Here is a 6,000-nt window from a genome sequence, read left to right as displayed (position 1 = left end):
TGGTATAGTTTTACTCCCTTATTTCCTCCTCCCTTGCAGAGAAGAGATCTCACAATAAAAAGACGCTGGAATTTTCTGTAGTATACTCTGGATTTCCTTCTATTTGTCTGTTTAAGAAAAACATTTACAGTCACTTAAAAAGCTACCTCTGGAAAAGAATGTTTCAGATAAAACTTAATTAAGCCCAACTTTAATGCTGAATAATTAAAACTACTGTACCTCCAAAGGTCTGGCATGGAGGAATCTATGTTTAGCATAACTTTTGTAATTTCTGGAAGTTAATCATATTGATTTTTTAAAAAGCAGCTACAGATATATTTAGTCCACTCTGATCTGTCTGATGGCCTTAGGGAATCCAGCAAACAGAATAGAAATGTCTTTTTTCACAAATAGCCTATTGAAGTAAGCAGTCTGTTAGGAGCTAGATATTGGTTCTAGATTTCCTGCCCACTGCTCTGAAAGCTTTTCCTCCACATTTCTTCAGAGCTGTCCTACAATGCTCAGAACTCTTTAGCCTCCTGCTCAAGCTGGCTTCATCAAACTTTAACTCTCTCACGTGGGAAAGCCAGGGGCATCCATTCATGGGAGTATGAAGAGATGAAGCAACTGTTGTTGAAGTAGGAAGTCTTCCAGTGATTGCAGTGTGAATACTGGAACATGCTCCAGGAAAAATCTCAGAAGAATGACTTTCCAAATACAATGAAGGCTGAAACTCTCTGTATGTAGTGACTATTGCTGTGGTACTGCTAAATGACAAAGGAACTGGTGGTAATTGGCTGCCACTTTTCACCTTCAAGCCCTCATAGTGTGCCCATCATACTGTGGTGTGGGTGACTGATAGTCCCCACCATCCTGATGTTATGGAACAGCTTATGTGAAATGGATGGAGTCTCATATTAGGAATCTTAGTACTTCTCTGGAAGTGGGACCAGTTTGGTGGAAAAAAAAACATTTCATAGTGAGTGATTATGCAAGCAAGAGTGAAAATAAAATAGCAATTATTCTTTTTTCAGATAATAAGCCAGAGGTGGAGTCGTATATAACCTGTCTTCCTACATACTGTTTGCTTCTTGGTTCAAGTTTCACATAAGGACTGACAAAACTGATGAAGAATTTCAAAACGAGGATGGGGCAGGAGTTTTGCAACACTCTTGAGCATATTGGGGCAGTTTCTGTAAAGATAAGTGCAAGTTTAGAAGCACACAGCTTGTTCAGAGCAGCAACCATCAAGACGTTTCCAGCTGGACCCTGGTACCTCTTTCCAGGGAATTCTATCATAGCTTCATAATTTCAAAGTACAGGAAGCCACTGGAAAAGGTAATTTGATTTGTTTGAATGCAAGGATATGCAGACTAATGGGCCAGTGATTGGAGGGAGAAGGCAGGGCTGCAGATGGGGGGAAAGGGGTCAGGGACAGCTGGTAGAGAAACAGTGCCCTGGATGGCTGCATGATTTACCAATACTAGCAAGGGAAAGTGTCTGTTGTTCAGACCTGGGAGAGACTCCCTGTCACTCTAGGGGAAGGTTATGTAGTTTCCTCTTGTTTTGTGCCGCAGAAAAGGCCATGTAAACCAGGTTATCATCGGCCCCAAGCACCTGATCATATCTACTGGAATAGGGAAGAAATTTTATCATCAAAATTTTCTGCAGGATTGCCTGTTCTGAATAATAGATGCTCTATTTTGTCCATAACAACACCTTTCTCTCATACCAGCCTGTACAGCTGCTTTTTCTAATATTTCCCTCTCAAGAGCCCCTGCTTGCGCTTCTGTTTGGTAGCTCTGGCTCTTACGGGTAGTTGTGGTATATTCAGGTAAAGAAAGCAAAAGCAAGGCTTTTAGAAGAGACTCAGGCTACTTTTCCTTTTATCTTAGATATCTTTATATAGATATTTACACTGATGGCAAGTGGGTGGTAAATAGCCTGTAAATATTCCCCTTATGTCAGTGTCCAGTCACAGGTGTAACCAATGGACTAAAGAAAGGTGGGAGGCATCAGGGGTGAGAATCTCCACATTCCAGGACATATACACCAGCATGCCCTTGAACAGCCCTGCTCTCTGAGATCAAGCCCCATTCTTTTCTCTTCTTTTTATTTCCACTGGCTGATAAATTCATCCCAAATCTTAGTGATAGCCTTTCAACAATAGGGGAATCCTGACTGATCACTATAGACCTTTTTTTGAGCTAGCTTGATAAAGGTCATTAATAACATGAGCTGCCACCTCTGAATAAAAGAGAAAAGGTAAAAATGTATGTAATTTAGGTTGCTGATGGAGTCCCATCCTCCCAGCCCACACCATGGTTGTGTGCAAGGAATTTCTCATGCATGCTCATGTGAACAACCAGTATGCAGTCAGGCAGTTTCCAGTAAATAGCTCTAAAGACTTCAGAGCCACTGCCCTACAAAAGTCCATTGTTCATATGCAGGATCTGCCTCCCTACCCATTCATTATAAAAGCACAGATCACAACAGTGGCATGTTTATCTTAGCAGGGTGTTAAGTCTAACCAACTGAGTCACAGACGCTGCTTTAGGCTTAGAAATGGGATTACTGCAGCTATTCTGAAACACCTAAAATACAGGACAAGGCCTAAATACTACAGTGCTCAGGCAACACTTTTAAGGAAGTAGAATGTTACTGGGTTGAGTTTGAACCAGATAAAAGCATTTTATTATAAGAGAATGAATGGAAGACAACTCTGGTGGAGAAGCAGGGGCTTGTTCACAGGCAGCTGTCAGCCCAGAGAGTCCAACCTCTTTGGCTGTGCTCTGTGGAGAGGCTGGCTGCTCTACAGGGCAGTGTCTTACCTTCAAAATGCTTGAACTTCCCCCAGGCTAGAATTAGTGTCTGTGAACATTCTCATACACAGGTTCATGCATTGAAAACTCCAGCCAAAAGTGATGCAAATCTCAGGAGGTGAGTAACAGCTATAAGAAGTCAAATAATTAAAGGAACTGTTTCTCCAGGTCATCAGCACTTATGAGTGAGTCTGGATTGGCATCACATTATCCTATCCTAAATTGAGTTCTTTCTTTATAAGACAATATTGGTTATTTAGAGAGCTGCATTCAACAGAGCAGACAAGTGTCCTGCAGGGAAAGTCCCCTACATGGCCATAAGGAAAAAAAGTCAATTTCATTCAAGCCTGTATCTTCTAGGATCTTTTTCCCTTTCTACCTTGACCTGTCTCCCAACCCAGAAGACAAAGTCTTCTCCTCTCCTCTTCCCTAAGTAATAGGGAGTGGACCTTGTGAGAAATTAAGAGTGGTGTTAAAGGAAGAGACACCTACAGCCAGTGAGGCTAAGAGTAGTGTAATAACTTGTGAAACGAGAATGCCACCTGCAGTGTTCAGGCCACTCCCTTAAGAATCAAAAAGTCTGCTGGCACTCAGGAGATGAGGCAAGAAGGGAGAAGCAGAGAGACAGAGGCAGGGTGGTGGCTAGGGAACAGCAAAGCAGGAATGAAGGAAGGATGGCATACATCAAGGACATAAAAGAAGATTGAGACAGACAGTTTGGTTCCTCCAGAGAAAGACAGGACATCAGCAGGTAGGGTTCAGACAGAAGTGGCATACTCATGTCTATACAGCTATGCATGCAGAGGGAATCCTGGGAGAACACATGAGAGGATGGTATCTGTGGATGCTTTGCATGGTAGGAGAGAAGTATTTGAAAGGGGACATGGGAAATACAGGAAATTTGTAAATGAGACCTGAAATACTGAAGAAGGGTGAGGTCTTCAAACATTCATAGACAAAGAGGAGCTACTTACAATTCTTGAGCCTTTGACACTACAAAAATTGTTTTGCTCCAACTTTGTGGGCAAAATGTGTTCACTGATTGGCAACTCCCTTACAACTTCCTTCCCAGAAGAAATCAGCTTTTCTTGCTTGATCTGTTCAGTTCACTGTTACCTCACTTTCAGATTGTGACCTTCTCTCAAGATGTAACAGGAAATATTTTCCAATGCCCCCATCAGAAATGGCTGGGCTTTGCAAGACACATCATATTTATTCACTCCTGCTTCAAATCCAAAATGAGTAGGGCACAAACACTGGTGAAGGAGGAGGAGAATAAGGAAGTAACATGGCCAGGCTTTCACAGCAAGAGAGGAAATGCTGTGTAGGCAGTCATCCTTTCCACAGATAGATTCAAGGGGAACTGAGTACCACCAAGGAAATAACCAATTAAAAGCCTCCTAAGACAGAAAATCCTATGATGAGTGTCCTGGGTGTTGTGAGGCTTTCTTCTATTATAGTTAAAATTACTGCCTAAACAATAAATTTGACTAGAGTAAATAGGGAAATGATAATTAAGAAGCACAAAAGCCTCCAAAGATTAGCCTCTGGTGCTATAATCTTTTGTGCAAAGACTGCCCTCATTTACCCTGAGAAAATAAACAGGTGAAAACAAATGTAATCATCTGTGGGAGGGAGTAATGAATTTAACCAGCCTCTTCCATCTCCCGTGTTTATGATTGTGCTCTGCAAGTAGTTTTCATTTGGTGGTTGCAGTCTTCTGTGTGAAACCTAATCCCCAAATACAGCCCACAGCTCCTGAGGCTCACTTAATCTTGGGCTGGCAGAAAGAATGAAAGTGTGTCAAGGGTGATACACAGCAGGCCTGCTGGAGCTTTAGCTGCCTGGTACCAAAGGAAAAGATCCTTGGCCTTATCAGATCCCTTTGGTAAAGACTCTGCACATTCCTAAGGAGGGGCTTGGGACCAGTCGGTTGGATAACCCAAAGCTCTGGGCAAGGGATGTGGAGCAGGCTGAATGCCTTTGATCAGTGGAAGGAAGAGAAAAAAAACCCTACACACACAAATTACCACTATGCCCCATATGCTCTCCAATACTATGCTGGTGAGAAGTTGTGATGTATTAAGAGTCAGGAATTCCTCCAGAGCAGAAGTGCTGATCAGATAACCTGTCCAACACTGCATTTTGAAATTAGTGTCTAGTTAATTATGATTTTTAAAGCTTTCTTGACATTACTGCTAATGTCAAGAAAGTGAACTAAAATTTATAGTGCTCTTTGCACTATTCCTGGTTCCTACCTGTGGTAGAGTGGGTGATAATTGTGCTTTTGTTTAGGATAAGCATTCTTCTTACATATTCTCAATATTTTTTTTTCAGTTGTTTTAGACCCGTGACTGCAAATTCCTAGAATTTTGCAGACCTTTTCTAAGGGGTCCAAAACAGAAACAAGCATATTATCACCAGGTGTAAATTTCTTCTGAAATATTGTCACGTGAAAATTGCAAGGATCCATAAACCTGAAAAGATGGGGAAAGTACCACCAGTTTGGTCTAGGCTCCTTGTAAAGGCTTAAAAACACTGCCAAACAAGAGCAGCATTATGATCTCATTCAAGGAGTTTGCATGCTGAGCATAGTAGCCTGTAAAATAAAAAGCCATTCTCTAGACTTGCAACATAGAAGTACCAGTAACAATAGAGAATTAAAAGATTATGTTTTCTGCATTATTTCATTTGAGAAGATTATAAGGCAAAAGAAGAAAATGAAAAGGCACATACTGCAATGTTCTCCAAAACAGAAACTGGCTGTGACCTCTTAAATGTTATAAGTGAATTTATGCATTAAATCTTCCTCCCCTTATCCATGAATGTCCCTGTGGGAAGCAAAATTGTGCCATCTAGTGGGATTTAGACCAAGTCCTAGTTGTGCATTGCCAATGGACACTGTGGACACCCTACAGACCTGTTTACATTTTAGCATGGACGTTTTTGGATTCCCCTTTGCTTCCAAGTTCAAATCCCTCCTCTGCTACAGATGCAGGAAGGGTCCATTCACCCTGCCAGTCTTAGGGCCAGAGAAGGGGAGGGGAACTTGCTTTTTCAGTTATCTGCTCAATCCACCTTTCTTCTTTTTGGCTTCTGCATTGATGAGAAAGATGAGGAAAAATAATTTTCATGAGTACAATTTGGTAAACTTGAGGGACCAAAGCCCCACGGTTCCCCATGAATGAAGGGTGTCCCA

Source organism: Molothrus ater, chromosome 3 (genome assembly GCF_012460135.2).
Source record: "Molothrus ater isolate BHLD 08-10-18 breed brown headed cowbird chromosome 3, BPBGC_Mater_1.1, whole genome shotgun sequence".
Taxonomy (NCBI): Eukaryota; Metazoa; Chordata; class Aves; order Passeriformes; family Icteridae; genus Molothrus; species Molothrus ater.
Note: the sequence above shows the minus strand (reverse complement) of the source record.